At 44.4% G+C, this 18,671-nt stretch overlaps 1 pseudogene; it reads right to left on the reverse strand.

The window, feature by feature from the left end:
* Nucleotides 1-5,719: 5,719 nt before the first annotated feature.
* The window catches only part of LOC136569553 (uncharacterized), a 40,143-nt pseudogene continuing 27,191 nt past the window's right edge, over nt 5,720-18,671 (reverse strand).

An 18,671-nucleotide genomic window follows, 5' to 3' on the forward strand; every position in this document is an offset into this window, starting at 1 on the left:
GCAAAGCACCGTCCTCTAGGAGTCTGAAAGATGCGCAAACAGCCCCCAGCGTTCTGCCGGCTTCATTCGTCACCGTTTGGAAGCTGCCAGGTTTTCCGTCTCCCAGAGGCGAGGAAGCGGTTTCTTTGGGCACAGAGCATTGTGCCGGTCGCGGTGCGCTCCAGAGCACGGCTTCTGCTGAAAGACACCCGGGACTGGCGTTTACCTTTGGAAAGCTCCATATCTCCGTCTTCTGCATCTCTTGTCACCTGCATCTTAGCGAAATGCTTTTCCACTATGTCTCACAAGGAGAAACTGTGCCGGTACAGAATACATCCCCCAACCTTTCCCTAGATATTAATTAAGTTTTTTGCATCTCAGAGCCAAAAAGAAAACAGAAGATTGACCACGGAGTGCTGCAGGAAGACTAGCATGAAACACCAGAAAGTTGTCCAAAACCTCCTTCCCTATGAATTCTAATGTGACTGGAAAAGGCAGGGGAGTGGTAATGTACTGTCCTCTCTCAGTTTGAAAGCTGTGCACAAAATGCTGGTGTTGTGTGGCTTTGTTCTGTACTGGCAAAATTACTCCTTGCAAGTTATACTGGAAAATAATTTTCCTAAAATATAGGTGACAAGAGAGGCAGAAGACAGAGATACGGAGCTCTCTGAAGCTAAACGCCGGTCCCGGGCGTCCTTCAGCGGAAGCCATGCTCCGGAACGCACCGCGACCGGCACAATGCTCTGTGCGGAGAGAAGCCGCTTCTAAACCTCAAGGAGACAGAGAGAGCCACAGCTTCTGAAAGTCAAAGATAGAAGTTGCACAACTCTTGGATTGTGTGCGCAGCTTTCAAAGTTATAGAAAACAGTGTCTTACCACTCTCCTGCCATTTCAATTCACCTTAATTTTGGAAAAGGAGGAGTTTTGGACAACTTTCTTTTGCTTCTTACTAAACAATCTACAGACTCCCAGGCAACATCTAGAACAACATCCAGATGTTATCTGTACTGGCATAGTTTCTCCTTCCGAGATAGTGGAAAAGATTTTTGCTAAGATGCAAGCCACCAGAGATGCAGAAGAAGGAGATAGGGAGCTCTCCGAAGCTAAGTGACGGTCCCGGGTGTCTTCCGGCAGAAGACGCGCTCCGGGGCACACTGTGACCAGGACAATGCTCTGTGTGCGAAGAAGCCGCTTCTTCGCCTTCAGCACACGAAAAGAGTGGCAGTTTCCGAAAGGAAAAGAACCAAGCTGCACAACACTGGGATTCTGTGCACACATATCAAACTCATAGAAAACAGTACCGTACCACTCTCTTGCCTTTTCCATTCACATTATATTCGAATAGGAGTTCTGGAGAATTATATTTACTTCTTATTAAAACTCTGCAGACCTCCGTGCAACATCTAGAACAAGATCAGAGATGTTTTCTTTACTGGCACAGTTTGTCTTTGCAAGACAATCTGCGTAAGTTTTACCTACGTGTTAGGCCACAAGAGCCGAATGAGATGGAGATTAGGGGCTCTCAAAAGCTAAGTGCTGGTCCCGAGCATCTTTCGTCACAAGCTGCTCTGCGGAGCTCACTGCGACTGGCACAATGCTCACTGTACGGAGAAGCCACTACTTCACCTCCGGGAGACGGAGAGAGCGGCTGCTTCCGAAAGGTGAAGAACCAAGCCACACCAAAACGGCATGTTGTGGGCAGCTTTCAAACATAAAGAAAACAGTACTTTACCACTCTCCTGCCTTTTCCATTCAAGTCACTTTTGGAAAAGGAGGGGTTTTGGACAACTTTCTTTTGCTTCTAACTAAAAAATCTACAGACACTCGGGCAGCTTCTAGAACAACAACCGGGATATTATCTGTACTGGCATAGTTTCTCCTTCCGAGATAGTGGAAAAGATTTTTGCTAAGATACAGGCCACCAGAGACGCAGAAGAGGGAAATATGGAGCTCTCCGAAGCTAAGAGATCGTCCCAGATGTCTTCCGGCAGAAGCCCCGCTCCGGAGTACACCGCAACCAGGACAATGCTCTAGGCGCAAAGAAGCTGGTTCTTCGTCTCTGGGAGACGGAGAGAGCGGCAGCTTCCGAAAGATGAAGAACCAAGCCCCACCACAATGGCAAGGTGTGGGCAGCTTTCAAACAGAGAGAAGACAGTACCTTACCACTCGCCTGCCTTTTCCACTCACATTATATTCGAATAGAAGGAGTTTTGAAAAACTATCTTTTGATTCTTACTAAACACTCTGCAGACCTATGTGCCACTTCTAGAACAAGATCGGGCATGTTTTCTGTAGTTGCACACTTTCTCCTTGCAAGACATAGTGAAAAAGCTTTTTCTGTAGTTGCAAACTTTCTTCTTGCAAGACATAGTGAAAAAGCTTTTTACTAAGATGTAGGTGACAAATGAGGCAGAAGACAGAGAGATGGAGCTCTCCGAAGCTAAGCGCCGGTCCCAGGCGTCTTTCAACACAAACCACTCTTCAGAGCTCACCGCTACCGGCACAATGCTCTCTCTGCGCGAAGGAGCCGCTTCTTCACCTCCGGGAGACAGAGAGAGCGGCAGCGTCTGAAAGGCAAAGAACGAAGATGCACAACACTGGCATTCTTTCCGCAGCTTTCAGATTTATAGAAAGAAGTACTTTACCACTCTCCTGGCCTTTCCATTCACATTATATTCGAATAGGAGTTATAGACAACTATCTTTTGCTTCTTGCTAAACACTCTGCAGACCTCCGTGTAAATTCTGGAACAAGAGCAGGGATCTTTTCTTTACTTGCAGTGTTTCTCCCTGCAAGATATGTTAGAAAATCTTTTTGGTATGTGTTAGGCGACAAGAGCTGAAGAAGATGGAGATATGGAGCTCTCCAAAGCTAAGCGCCGGTCCCGGGCATCTTTAGGCACAATCTGCACTCCGGACCTCACCGGGACTGGCACAATGCTCTGTGCACAAGGAAGCCACTTCATTGCCACCTGGAGACAAAGAGAGCAGCAGCTTCTGAAAGGCAAAAAACCAAGCCACACAACACCAGCATAGTGTGACAGCTTTCAAACTGAGAGAAAACAGTAATTTACGACTGTTTTGCCTTTTCCATACACATTATATTTGAAAAGAAGTAGTCTTGGACAACTATCTTTTGCTTGTTGCTAAACACTCTGCCGACCTCTGTGCAACATCTAGAAGAAAATCAGGGATATTTTCTATTCTGGCATAGTTTCTCTTTGCAAGATATGGTGGAAAAGCTTTTTGCTAAGTGTTAGGCAAAAAGAGCAGAAGAAGATGGACACAGAAAGCTCTCCGTACTAAGTACCTGTCCTGGGCATCTTTCAGCACAAGCCGCTCTCCGGAACACACCAGGACCGACACAATGCTCTGTAAGCGAAGAAGCCGCTTCTTCGCCTCCGGGAGACGGAGAGAGCGGCAGCTTCCCAAAGGCGAAGATCCAAGCCGCACAACACGGGGATTTTGTGTGCAGCTTTCAACCAATAGAAAACAGTACCTTACCACTCTCTTGCCTTTTCCATTCACATTAATATTCGAATACAAGGAATTTTGGACAACTATCTTTTGCTTCTTTCAAAACACTCTGCAGACCTCTGTGCAACTTCTAGAACAAGATCCGGGATGTTTTCTTTACTGGCAGAGTTTCTCCTTGCGAGACTTAGTGGAAAAGCTTTTTGCTATGAGCTAGGAGACAAGCAATGCAGAAGACGGAGATACGGAGCTCTCCGAAGCTAAGTGCTGGTCCCAGGCATCTTTCGGCACAAACCGCTCTCAGGAGCTCCCTGCGACCGGAACAATGTTCTGTGCAGGAAGAAGTTGCTTCTTCACCTCCGGGAGATGGAGAGAAGATGGCTGCTTCTGAAGGTGGAAGAACAAAGCTGCAAAGTACCGGCATTCTGCCCGAAGCTTTCACATTTATAGAAAACAGTACTTTACCACTCTCTTGCCATTTCCATTCACATTATATTCGAATAGAAGGGGTTTTGGACAACTATATTTTCCTTCTTTCAAAACAGTCTGCAGACCTCCATGCAACTTCTAGAACAAGATCTGGGATGTGTTCTTTACTGGCATGGTTTCTCCTTGCAAGACATAGTGGAAAAGATTTTTGCTAAGTGTTAAACGACAAGACTCGCAGAAGACGGAGATAAGGAGCTCTTCGAAGCTAAGCGCCAGTCCCGGGTGTCTTTCGGCATAAGCCGCTCTCCAGAGCTCACCGCAACCGGCAGAATGCGCTATGCGTGAAGAATCCGCTTCTTCATCATCCTAGAGACGGAGAGAGCGGCAGCTTCTTTAAAAGCGAAGAAGGAAGCCTGAACAAGCCCTGTAAAGAAAATCGTACCTTGCCTTTTCCATTAGCATAAATAGTCAAAAAGAACGGGTTTGGGACAACTTTCTTTTGCTTCTTGCAACCCGCTCTACTTCCTTCCCTCTCTCCCTCCACTTTGATGTTAATTTGCAAACTGTCAAGGAGTTACAGGAAATTACTCTTCTTTAAATATCATTTTGAAGCTTAGAAATGAAGAAATAACAAAATTGTGTCAAAACAGTACATTTAAAAACAATTTGAAAGTGAGAATTAGCTATTGAAAAGTCAAAAATACAAAAATACAAAAATACAAAAAAGAAATGATGGAATGGATGGTTTTAAGGGATATTGTTTGTATTGCTTTGCTACAAATGAGGATCTCAATTTTTACACCTTCTAAAAACACATCTTGAAACTTGCTACTTTCCATCACAAAAATATTTCCAAAACAAGGAAATTGATTTATGCAGATGAAAATATCATCTTCCAAATAGTCATCATCAAGTCCAAAAGATTACCCTGCTTTTACATATTAAGCTTTATGGAGATTTCTATTCTCACAAGCACAGAAGAATCTTTTAAATTACTAGAAAATCTTTAAAAACAAATTAACATTTAAGAAAAATGATCCAACAAAGAGCAGGAAATTATTTATTTCCACACTTATTACATGTTGGTTACTAAATATTGCCTCTAGTTTTTTGGCGATTACACTTCCCATTCACACATGCAGATACCCCTCTTCCTCCTGCACACAGATGTGTGATATTGGGTCTCAAAAAATGGACTATTTTTTCTTACATAGGTCTTGGTTCTCGCAGTCAAAGGGTATTCTTCTGGGAACTATTACCGGGATTTTTTACGGGAAGGAAATGTGCTTCTGTCTGTTTGAATTTGGGAGGAGGTGAGAGGACAACTTTCTTTTCCTTCTTGCTGAAAACTCTGCAGGTATCCGTGCAACTTCCAGAAGAAGTTTGGAGATGTTTTATGTACTGGCACATTTTGTCCTTTTGAGATATAGAGGAAAAGCTTTCTGCTAAGATGTAGGTGGCAAGAGACACAGAAGACGGAGATAAGGAGCTCTCAGTAGCTTACTGCCGGTCCCGGGTGTCTTTCAGAAGAATCCGCATTCTGGAGCTCACCGCGACCGGCACCATGCTCTGGGCACAAAGAAGCCGCTTCTTTGCCTCCGGGAGATGGAGAGAGCAGCAGCTTCCGAAAGGCGAAGATCCAAGCCACACAACACTAGGATTGTTTGCACACTTTTCCAACTGAGAGAAAAAAGTACCACATACCTTACCACAAATCCACCTTTTCCTATAACATTACCATTTGAATGGAGGGAGTTTTGGACAACTTTCTTTTCCTTCTTTCTAAACACTCTGCAGACCTTCCTGCCATTTCAAGAACACGATCGGGAATGTTTGCTCTACTGGCAGAGTTTGTCCTTGCGAGACATAGTGGAAAAGCTTTTTGCTAAGATACAGGCCACCAGAGACACTGAAGACGGAGATACAGAGCTCTCCTTATCTAAGGCCTGGTCCCGGGTGTCTCTCGGCAGAAGCCGCGGTCCGGAGTGCCCCACGACTGGCACAATGCTCTGTGCGGACAGAAGTCCCTTCTTCGCCTCCGTGTAACTGAAAAAAGAAGGACAAGCTTAAACCTCAATTGTCGCAATTATTTAGTGGTTTTGGTGTTTCAGCCAGGTTAATAGTGCCATTCGTTTCGGCAGTTGTCGCTGCTGGGCAAGCTGTGACTACACCTAATAAGTTGGGATGCTGAATGGTCAAACAACTAAAGGTAAGTTCAGCAGTTTTAAATCAGTTGCTCAGTGAAGTGGATATCATTAGACATGGCAAACTGCAAAAGAAAACTCCTATCGATTTATCATTGTTAGCACATGGGCACGAGTGTGAGGATTTTGAAGGAATGTGTTGTATGAACATGTTTCACCATTCTGCAGTCATTCACAGGAAACTCAAACAATGAGAAGATAACATGAAGAAATTGATTGGGAATGGGTGGGGTATGCATGAATGGTTTGAGTGATGGTAAAGAATTGGATTTTTGAAAGATCTCGTAAAGGAAGCTTTATTGTTACTAGGAGTCATTATTATATTGCTTTGTGTTATTCCATGCATAACAAAACTGGAGAGCCTCTTGGAAGAAAATACGGTGGAAATGGTCTGGCTGGTGCAAGAAGAAAAAGGGGGAATTGTAGCAATATATCTGAATCACTTAGACTACAGGGTGCACAAGCCATCCAACTTGGAACCATTCTTATCAAAATTTTCTCCGGGCCCTCTGGAATTCATCAAGGTTACTAAGACATAAGCCATGCTAAAATAAGAAAGAGAAGCTGAGAAACCAAATTCCAAGACCACAAGAACTGGATAACGAGGGACAGCAAAGCATCTGGACTGTAACCAAACACGTCTTCTGAGAAGTGCACACAGAATGCGTGAACAAGACAAAGTCACCAATAAGAAATGCAGGCCTGGAGATTTAGAATGCAGAGATTTAGAATGTGTAAGTGCATCATGTCAACAATCAACAGCTTCTGTTTAATTCTCTTGCTCCGTTGTCCAGGAGTCCTGAATTTCCCACAAGGGATACTTACTAAAAGTGTTCCGATTTTCATGATAGAGTTACAGTCTAGACGATGAATAATGGGAATAGTTCTTTCAAATCCTTCACTTACTGACATCTGTATGTCTCATCTTTTCCTGATTGTACTGGTGGCTATACATTAGTTATGACTAAAAGGGAATGAGTTTTAAAGATCTGTTGCAAGGAAATAGATTGGTAGCTCTGCTTCCATTTCCACTGTCTAAGAAGAACTCTGATTAGTTTTGGACTTTTCATAGACCTCTGACTAGATTAGCATTTCTCTTTGATTGACCCCATTAATTTTAGGCTACTATGCTTGACCAATGAATAGAAAGAGGAAAGTCACACAGCTTAGGTGGTTCCCTTTTCAGCAACTTCTCAGTAGTAGGGACATTTCTGTCCTCAAGTTGGTTACTTCAGCTAGCAGATTATGCTCACTCCAAAAGCTGAGAAGTTTCCTTCCCTAAATGGTCCAATAATTCTTCCTGCTTCTTTGTGACTCTTTTGTATGACTGGATTCTGTATTACTGGAGTTTGTTACAAAAAGTTGGATTAAATTGCACGCCTCTGCTCTTGGGGGAAACAGAGTATTTCACCAATAGTATCTAGGCTTTTATCAACCTGAGATTGAATGGACCGGACACTTAAAACAGTAAATACTGCTAGTTCCAATTCCATTTTTAGACTAGTCAATCCGAATGGTAAACCTGCACCAGTAGGGAGGGACATTGGACTTTCTTTTTTTTGGAGAGAAGCTAATGAAAAAGTTTCAGCAGAATCAGAGCAGGCTGTAAAATAAGAAAAAGCATCATGAAAAGAGGCCAATCCTATCGTTTTAGTATTGCTAGTTGTGATTGGATATGAATGAAATGTGTCAACTCTGTGTTCCTGGGTATCACATCAGTAACAGCTACTTCAGCTGCTGTAGTTGTCTCCTAAAGCTAAGAACAGAATCCAAAGAATTGTGATTCCATGGTCACAATTCACCCTGTGATGGTGACAGGTGAAAAAGGAGTGGAAGGTGCACAGGTAAATTAACTTGAATGGCTTATCTAAATCAGCAGCCACTGAAGATTTCAACAGGTCAGTTGCCCATATTTTTCTTGGGATTCTTTTAATTTTTGGTCATGTTTTTCTTGGGATTCTTGTAACCTTTTCCCATTTGTTCAGCCTTTGCCCTCAAGACTTTGCTGACATTTCAAGTATCTCAATTGCTTGTAAATGTGTTGTCTTTCTTTATCATGTCATAATTCCCTTCAAAGGGTTGTTTGCCTCAAGTCTTATTTTTGCTGGTTTTCTGCTAGTTCATTGTCAGAGGGCAACAGGTGTTTTGTCAGAGCAAGTACACAATCCTATAGCTTGCTTTTCTTTTGATTTGGCCTGTCTAGAAAACTGAATGACTGAACATTTCTGACAGGATTTTCTCTCCCCATTATGTTTCACCGGAAGGGCAGATGCAAATCATCTACCTAAACTCTTGGCACGGAAGAAAGTAGTGGTTTGCTGCTGCATATAGGTAGAAGCTTACAAAAGGAAGGCCTTGGGCTGAGGCCCAATACTTTGGCTAAGTAGAAAAGGACTATGCGAGGGTGAGGCTGCTGAATTAGAGGTAGAGCAACAAGTTCTGGAACCGTCGCCTGTTCACAGCGTGGCGTATGATGGTTGGTTGAATGAATTTTGTTATGGCTTAAAGCTATGGAATTGATAAAGGCTTGAGTGCTTCAAAAGCCTGGTTTTTGCAATAAAGCAGCTCTCCTTTGCACCTGCCTGGGGACTTTGTGTCACTAAGGACCCTCACTCCCAGTTTGCCAAGGAGATGATCAGTAGGAATGTTGCAGAGCTGCTGTGTCCATATGAACGGAATGGCAGAGAGTGAAGCGGTGGGTATTTTTGGGCTTTAATACAATGCTGCTGCATTGGTGCCAGTTTAGTCAGTTTTCCATCAGTGGCCTTTCTGTCTAGAAGTACACTGCCCGGAGTCTTTCTATTGTTTTAATACCTTCCTTCAGTTGAAAGGATGATACAATCCTTACATTTTGAAGATCCTTGTTAGGAAACACTATGCCAGAGGAGTCATTGCTCCCTTTTCTTCTGCCTCCTTTGTAATTTTCAGAGACTCATTTCAAATTTCTGCTAATGTCAAGAAGAATACTGAGACTACCTAGTAGGGTTGATGCTCTCAGCTGCTTTCCTCGTTCATATTGCTTCATACTGTATGTGACTTAATGGCCTCGTTTTGTCATCAGCATTTTGCTGTGATCCAAAGCTAAATATTCCAGGCCTGTGAACACAAAAAGAAGTCTTTGTCTTTTGCCAGAACTAGCCCTAGGAGGATTTGTGTTCATTTTGATTTCTATGGTGTTAGCCCTGTTGCAGAAAAAAAGGAGCTATTACTCTCTTCTTGTGTACTCTCTCTGGTGCTCTCATTCCCCCCTCTCTGCTTTGCATGCCCTAGTTAATCTTCAGGCGTGACTCATTTTGCATCATCTCATAGTGCATTTCTGCATAATTTCACGTCCTTACAAAGGCCAGTTGCCAAGGGGCTTATATACCCGTTCAAGGGGCAAAGAATTGTAGGGCTGGGCAAGTTCAAGTGCTGAAACTGTAAGTGGTTAAGTCATCCCGTATTAAAGTGACAGAGCAAATCAGTTGATCTAGGACTTTCAGCTGGACAACTCTGAGAATAGCAGCTTGACAGCAATGACACAGCCATCTTCCTAGCTGTATTCCAGAAAGAGAAAAGGGACACCTTCAATGATTAAGATGTTTGGCATGAGAAAACAGCAAGAAATGTAGCACAAAATACTTGAGCCAGATAAAGTGCGTTTTTCTAGTGAGAATTTTGCAGTTGTTCTTTCTTGTCTGTGCCTTTACTTTTCACAGAAGACAGGGGGGGTGTTTAATTATTATTGTTGTGTTTTCTTTTGTTGGCCTCCCTCCTTCCATCTGCAATTAACAATTACTAATCTACTTTAGATTGGCACGTGGAATAAGACTACTTTTCCTTTTTGAAAGCTTATGTCATTTGACCTACTGACAGTAAATAATTCATTAATTGTAAGTCCCCAGCTAGCATCTTTTACGCATGTTCTAACCTTCTGAAGAAGTAACAAAAGCACTCTCCATACTTTACTTTCTTAAGCACACAAAATGCTTCCCTCCTTTGCAGTTGGCATCTCTAAAATGAAACACATCTCTGCAGTATTTTAACGTGCACCATATTTAGCCAAGTAATTCAAAACAAACAAAAAACCAGTCCCTTCAATTTTGAAATATTTTTGAATTGTTTTTGAATATACAAAATGTACCCTTACCGTATGCATTGCATGCAGATTTAATAGTCGTGAAAGAAAACCCTATGTTTCTGTGGGGATAGCACGGTTTTCCACAGTTTTCCACAATTGTTCTTGGCATAGTTTTCTACTTATGTGACTGTTAGGACACTTGAAGGTACTTCTAAGGTACTGTAGTAAGCGGAGAAGGAGGAGAGGTTGTGCCTTATTTCTGGCTTCCTTTGGTTTTCTTTTTGGTTTTCTTCCTCTTGCTCTTTTTCATGTCACCTTTCTAGATACTGTGATTTAGATTTGCAGTTTACTAAGCTGTGTTTTCTGTCTGGAATTCTTTGAAATTCCAAAAGGAACCCAACCAGTAAATATGCATCTTTTTATGATTTGCTAGCTACACAGAAAATCTTCCTGCTGCTCTAAAATGCTTTTATTTGATATGCATTTTTATCACCATTCCAATGGAAAGAGAACAATTCCTCTATTCACCACTTTTGTAGTGGATTCAGTTCAATGTGCGCTAACGGTGCAAAAAAGTCCTGCTGGAAGAAAGGATCTGCATACCAATTGACCAAGACGCGTGCTACAAGAGTCTTATAAAGGTTCAAAGTTTCTCTACCTTTCTGGCAGTCTGTCTTCACAGCAGGACTTGATGAGGGATTTTGCTGGCATTTCTTTGACAGAAAGCAACAACAAAGCAAGCAAAATGGAGCAGCAAAAGAAGATAGCAGCAAAAGGTACATTACCCCCTCTGTTATTTATCATTGTCGAAAGGGATTTTTTCACACCATGTTACATCAAATACCTTAGTAGAGCTAAAGACTAGAAAAATGAAGCTCTGTTCTGGATTCATTAAAAGCAAAGCCATCTGTGGACAGAAGTGCCCAGCGTGATGCTGGGAACTCCTAGCTGGTTTCAGTAAGCTCTCTGGAGAACGGCATTTTCGTTGGGCTTTACTTGCATGTCTGTAAGGAGGGGAGTTTATGTGCGGCCTTGAACAATGAGAGTGTCATGCGCACAGAGACCCATCGTGTAGCTCTCTGACCAGCCACAGCACACTGAGGCATGATGGATTACTCCCAGAGTTCACGTGGTAGAAAGGTTTTCTGCCCCTGTGAAGGACGACGCGTCCATTTTCTTGCATAGAGCCATTCTGTATATTATAATTGTATCTTGAATTCATCAAGTGTTATTTGCACAATGGCTAGCGAGCTTGGATTCTTAAGCTTCTTGTGTTTGATCTGTTTCCTGCTTCAGTAAATAGCAAAACTTCCAAGGACTGCAGTGACAAGAAGATGAAGCTGCTACTGTATTTCAAATGTTTGCCTAATAAAATGGTAATTTACGGTACCGAAACACCAGCTCTGCTCAGGGCAATTCTGAAATTGACTTGAGCTCTTTTCTGCGTTTCTTAGTGGGTGAACTGAGATACTTCTAGCTTTCAAGGCAAGGGGTTTGACAGCAGCCTCAAAAAGCTCAGGCTGTTGGATGAAAAGGTGAAAAAACTGAAGTGAATGGGTAGAAATTTCACTTCTGGTTTATGTCATAGATTCAGCCAGATGATCAACAAGCATTAGTTTTATGAGGTACCAGCGTAGTCTTTCACTCTTGCAGATCCCCAAAAGCTTAAACCATCCAGCAGCTTCTTCCTTGCAACAAGTGCCACAGCCAAAAGCCAGGCCTGGCCGTCACCTTCTCCTCGCAGCCTACAAACTCTGCCAAACGTACGATTCCCATTTTCCTTCTCAGCTACATGGACAAGCACATCCTCTCCATGTCTCCGAGTCCTTAGTGAAACCAAACAGCGGTTCACCTTCAAACAGCTCAGTGTGCCAGGACAGAAAGATTTCACTGACCTGTCCCCTTACTTTTTCCTTGCAGCCTTTTATTTTCAGAGCACACACCAAGGCATTGCACTTTGCTTCTCAGCTGAGTGCATTGCCATATTGCTGGAGTCCCACACGTCCATCTCCTTCTCGCACAAACTGCTTCTGTTGAAAAATGCTGATGTGATGTGCTTTCCTGCTCAGCTATTCTCACAGTCACATTCTATGTCCTGCTTGCAGACTGAATCTAAAAGGAGATGTTTCTGACTATGTCTCACAGACACAGATGTACCAGGATGAAAAGGTTGCTTGGACCTTGCCACTTACTTTTGAAAACATCCATTCACTCCACAATCAAGAGACACCTTTCTTTGCTTTACATCCTGCAAACTTCACACACACACACACACACACACAGACACACACACACACACACACGAGAGCTATGCACTTTCTTTCTTTCTTAGCTGCACTCGCTTATTTCCCACCTTGACCTCTCTACCACTTTTCTCTTGGCCTTGGTTTGCATGTTCATTTCCTGTTAAGATACCCATTGCGTTGCCTATCCCTCCCCCACATTGCCTTGCCTTTCCTACCCAATCTTGCATTTCCTTGTCATTGCTGACAATTCCTTTCTTTTCCCTTGCCTTCCTGACCCATGCATGTCCTTCCCTTGCCCTTCATACCAAGCCAGTGCCTTGTATTGACTTGCTCACCTATCCTTCTTTTCCTTCCCATTTGTCCAGCTCCAATCTTTCATTTCCTTCTCCTTCTAGGACTCTTATTGCCTTGTCTCCCTCTCTTTTGTGTTGCCTGGCAAAGCCACCACTTGTCTGGCCTTGTCCTTGAACCCCTTCCTTGCCTTGCATTACCTTGCTCATCAGTCCCCCACCTGGAATTCACCACCTCTCTTTTTGTGGAATCTCTTCCACATGCATTGCCCTGCCTGCTTCTCCTAGGATTCTCCAGGCTTCCACTGGCTTTTTTTCTCAAGGCCCCAGTGTTTCAGGAGCATGTGAGAGGAAGCCGGGAGGAGGCCAAGTGCAAGCACACCTATCTGTCCTGACAGCTTTCTTCTGACATCTATCCTTCCATGTCTTGAATTTTGGACACAAAGTTCATCTTTCACCCTTGGGCTTCAGGGGCAGAATGACAGTTCTTTTGCATACAAAGGAAAGCAGGCAACCCAAGTGTCTTAGGTGCAGATTAGACATGACCCATGCAAGATCAAGGCTGGACAGAGCAGTCTGTCTGGGCCACTTTTGTGTACCAGCAATCTTTGAATGGACGGGCCACTTGCCTTGCTTTGGCAACCAACCAGTTTCCTTGCCTTGTCCTGCTGATTCTCCATTGCTTTGCATTCCCTTGCATACCCATGCCTCACATTTGACCTGCCTGCAGTTTTCCTACAGGGCTTGGCCTTGCCTAGCCCTTCCGGTTACCATCACCTCCTATGCCCAGCCTTGCCTCTAACTTCTGGGACTTGTCTCACCTACCATTCCATTTGCTTTCCCCTCACAGCTTCAGTCTTGCCAACCTGTCCCTTGACTTGCCTACAATTGCCTACACTTGCTTTGCATTGCCTTACCTGCATGGAGGGCAAGGCAAAGAGTGGTAGGCAAGGCAAAGCAAAGCCAGGAAGTTATTTGAAGGGCTAGGCAAGGCAGCCATAGCCAAGCAAGCAAAGCTGGGGTAGGGTAGGCTACGTAAACTAGCCTACTCTATTGGAGGCAAGGCAAAGCCAAGTACTTGGAGTGCTTTCTCTGTCCCTCTGGGGAGCCTCTCAGGAACCCTCGGCCAGTCCCAAGTTGGCGGACACCGGGGGGACAACCCCAACATGGCTGACAGCAGGGAGACACTCTCTCGTGCCCCGAGGGTACTGAGGGCACCTAGGCTAGTTGCCTTTGCAGCAGAAGAGACACCAGAGACATCAGTAAATGATAAAGGGCCGACTCTTAGCAGGGGTTAATCCAAGGTTTTATTCAGGGGCTCTGGGGAGCTCCTGCACCTTAGGGAGTCTCCTGCTGAGAGCTCTGGAAGATGTGCCAAGGTTACATTTAAAAGGAGGTGGAAACTGAAAGTAGATTACATTTTACTAAACAATAAGTGACCCTACGGGATGGGTACTGGGGGACATTTAGGACCGTGTATGGGGCAAGGCTTGGGGGGCTGACCTGTAGCCTCTGGCTAATCACTCGAGGACCTGGAGCGAAGCTTCTAGATGGAGGGGATGGGATCTTGAGTGATTGACAGGGAGCCAGGGTGGGGGTTTGAGGATGATCTCATCCAGGGAGAGGGATTACACAGGTAAAGGGAGGGGAGTACAGTCTGGGATAAACCATTTGGGAAAAATATGGGGAAAAAACCCCAAAACTTCTTCAAAGTATTACAAAGTATAAAAATCACACTACAAGAGTCTGCCTTTCCTTGCTTGGGAAGTAAAGATATGATCGCAATGTTGGTGGGGCAGATGATAAGGTATTGTGGGGAGGTATAGTCCAGCAAGACATTTCTGTCCTGGTCCTTTCTGTGTAGGAGCCATTGTTGGACAGAGTCAGTACTGGACGTGGTATGCAACTTTTGCTTGGTAAGTTCCTGAAGGAGACCAGCAATGCTTTCTCATGGGAAGGAAAGAACTTAGCCTCAGTGTTGGAGGTGCAGATAAGAAGCTGTGTCATGCAGCTTAAGGGCGGCAGCAACTTTCTATCCTGGCATATTTGGTGTGGAAGCACTAACTCAATTTGTAAAATCATGGAGTCAGTATCCATCTTTGGAAGGCAGTCTCCTTCCTGAAAGAACCCTGAAAGAATTTGGCATGTGTTTTCCACTTTCTCGAGGCAGCCTTCTTGAAATTCTACCAGCACACTTCTTTTGGACAAGGTAAAGAGCTGCGCTGGGTCTTGGTGTGCAGCCTAGCTAGTGCCCCGCACAGGTAATGCCCAGTAACAGTGGTCTGACACCTTTGTCTAGGATCAGGCCCTGGATGTTTTGGATTTTGGAGGAGGGGATGCCATTTCTTTTGAGATGGGCTTCTAGTTCCTCCTCTCTTTGGCAAAGTTTGGGTGGCCACTTTGGGCGGTCTCAGTAAATTGAAAGGCTCTTCCCAATAGGCAGTTCTCTGGGTGAGAGTTGTTGAACTGTCAGTGGGAATGCAGAGGCCAGGCCAGGCCTCTGCAGGACAGGTTTTTGTCCCTTGTAGCTTTAGGGACTGTGTGAGCAGTCCCTGGTGCCATCCCATTTGGATCCTGACTCTGAGAGATTGAGGGCTTACGGTGGTACTTAGAGCTGGGAAGGAAAGTGGTGATTGCAAGGTGTGTGTTTGTAATTTGATGGGAACAATTGAAATCATAGGCACCAAAGAGCTTTCTTCACTGACAGTTTTGTGAGCTCTGTTGAGAGCTCGGCCAATGTTTTCAAGTTTTTTAGCAGACTCTATGAGAGAGAAAAAGTTTGTTAGGGCAGAAGATCTGGTGTCGGCCTTTGAGTGTGGGGCAAAGAAGAGTATCCACTTGGAAGGGGAAGATCGGTGAAATCCTTTTGTCCTGACACAGTTGATTGGAGAGCAGGGACGTTTCTGACTTGGCTGGGTCCTGGGGGTGGTTGTGAGCTGGGCTCGGTGCGTGTCCTGGTTTTGTGAGTTGACAATGCTGTGGTGTGGTTATTTAGAAGAGCGCTGACAGTGCCCAGGAAAAAGACAAGCACTTTTCTAGTCCAGGCCTGTTTGTGTGGGAGCAGTGTAGGGGTAAGAGCTCCATTGTGGATACTGGCTCTTGGGCACTGACAGAATGGGATCCTGCATGTAGCAGAGAAGGGAGGGGAATCATTTCCATTGTTGTCTGCTCAGTTTAGAAGCTTCAAAATAAAAGGCAATTGCAGCACAGCCTCTTCATTTTAGAACATTTTCTGGGCCATCAGATGCCCATCATGTAACTCTCACCCACTGAACTGCATCCAGCTCCCTGGAGATATGCACTTTCCCTCAAGATCTATGTACCATCTTGCCCTCTAACTCTTGAAGATCCCAAACCACTTTAAAATGTCCAGGGGCTGCTCTCAAAGAAAAAGTCCTACAACAGAAAGACAGTGCTGGCCATAACGGTCCCTTTGCAGTTTCTCAACTAAATGAAACATACTAGCGATTCGCACGTTCTTTCTCAATGATATATATACATATAAATATATAGCATCAGCACATTCTCTCAAAGTGACAGAGACTATTGTTACAGCCAAGCGTTTTCAGCTGCACTTCTGAATGATAGATGTGCCAGGACAGAAGGCATTTGCCAACCTACCCTCTTTCCTGTGCAAACTGATGTTGGCAGCACAAGTATTTTCACATTCTTTCGTTGTGGCTGTGTCTAAGCAACTAGAGGTCACACAGGTGGAAGTGTCAAGACAGAAGATGTACTTCCTTTTTTTTTCTAAACAGCTTTTAAACTGTGCACAATGCTCTGTATCTTCTTTCCCAGATAGATCTGCCCTCAATTTTTCACTTTCACATCTTTGTTGCAAACATCCAGCAGCTGTTTGTGTAGAAAAAGGCTCTAGAAATAAAAGTGAGCCTTGGGCTGCACCTTCAGCCTGCCCCACACAAGCCACATCAAACTCACCACACTGACACAAACAGCGCACTCTGTCCTTCCCTTCTCCACCGCATCTACCTTGGCGTTCTCTGGATCTCGGAACCTAAAGGTAGGCACATTTGTTTCCACAGAAGGGTTGGAAAGGCCATAGGTAGCAGCACAAATAGCTCTTGCTGAACTTTAGTCCTTACCACTGCCACCATGAGTTTGGTTGGTAGGCCAGTAAGAGTCATGCTACTTTTACAGCTGGTATGCTGCAGCCACCAGCCCAGTGCTCTGTGGCTTCGTTCTTCGACTCTTGTAATTGGTCCTGCTTTTACTCTCCCGGAGGGGAATAGGCATCTATTTCCCACACAGATCATTGTGGCAGCAGCCAACGGCTCTAGTGCGCTGCTTCTGCCAAAGGACGCTTGAGCCAGGCACTTACATTCTCAGAACTACATAGCCCCGTATTCTGCATCTCTTGTTGTCCAGATCATACCACAAAGCATTTCACAGAGAGAAAATGTGCCAGGACAACAAGCTTGGCTGGAGCATACCCCTGAAACTGGTGGAAATTTGTATTAGCACCACATTCAAGGGGCAGTCTTCTTTCCTATATAACCTGCAAACTACTGTCAGTTGACAGTGCCCTCTGCCCGCTCCTTCTTACCTTGAAGTACCATGCCAAAGAGGGCTCTGTGCTGAGGTCTCAGAAGAAGAGGAAAGCATATGTGTTTGTAAAGTGGACTGTCTGTTAGTCACTTCCCTCTTCAAAGCAGCGTGTTCCATGCCAAGCAGACAACAAAGCAACAAAGGATGAGTGTGACTCTGCATTCAAATCCTGCAATGTTCCCAGAAGTGAATTTCTCTCTTCTATAGGACTGACTTGTATGAAGTGGCATGGTTGTTTCCTTCCATTAGAAGGGAAACTCATCTAGCCATGCTTCATTATCCCCTGCATATTTGGGGTAGTTCTTGGAAGAAAATGGATAGCAACTTTTCCACTCCACATGATTCATGTTTCATTCTCTTCCTAATGCACTTCAGGAACAAGCTATCAATTCCCTACTCGTTCTATGAAAAGGCATGAAGCTATTAATTAAATTCCCATAGATATAATAAGGAATCAAAGTCTTTTATGCCTGCAAGCAGGCCCTTATGGTATGAAAAGTATGGATTGTCAGGGGTGGAAGATCTGTATGAAAAGGGAGAAAGCCCAGAAGCATGCAGGGATTTTCAGGTATGAAAGGGAAAATGACATTAAATTGTCAAGGGAAAGAAATTGAAAGAGGGAGGAGGGAGAAGGGAGGCGGAGGAGGCAAATGCTGCCTTTGAGGCAGCTGACACAAGGACCGTCGGCCTCATGAGCAAACAAGAAAACCAAATGAAACTTCACAGCAATCTCATCCACAACTCAGTGGACAAATGGGCAAACCCATTTCTTCATTTATTATGTGTCTAATATATATAGAGATGTTCTTCATTCTGACAGAATTTTCAGGGAGCAAGCTAGTGTAAGGCACCTGGAACCAATGGTGTATTGGAAATGGCCAACATGCAGAACACGCTCCATCCTGAACGCTACCACAGCAGAATCACAGGATCATAGAATGGCCGGGGTAGACAAAGACCTTAAAGGCCATCTAGTTCCAATCCTCTGACATGGGCGGGGACACCTTTTACTTGCTCAGGTTGCTCAGAGCCCCATCCAGCCTGGCCTTGAACACCAGGTTGGGGTGTCCATAACTTCTCCAGGCTGTCTGTGCCAGTGCTTCACCACCCTCACAGGGAAGAATTTCTTCCGAGTATCTAATTTCAACCTGCCCTCTTTCATTTTGAAGCCATTGCCCATTGTCCTGTCTCCAGAGTTCCTAATGAAGAGTCCCTCTCCTGCATCCCTTCAGATACTGGAAGGTGTTGTGAGGTCTCCATGCAACCTTCTTTTCACCAGGCTAAACAGCCCTAATTCTCTCAGCCTGTGGGATGTGCTCTTGGCCTGAATACTGAACTGCAGTATTGAATGCTGATTTTTTTAAAAGGCATGTTATTTTTCAGCCTTTAATCCTTTAAAGGCATGTGCCTTTTCAGCCTTAAAT

Source organism: Molothrus aeneus, unplaced genomic scaffold, assembly GCF_037042795.1.
Source record: "Molothrus aeneus isolate 106 unplaced genomic scaffold, BPBGC_Maene_1.0 scaffold_102, whole genome shotgun sequence".
Classification (NCBI taxonomy): domain Eukaryota; kingdom Metazoa; phylum Chordata; class Aves; order Passeriformes; family Icteridae; genus Molothrus; species Molothrus aeneus.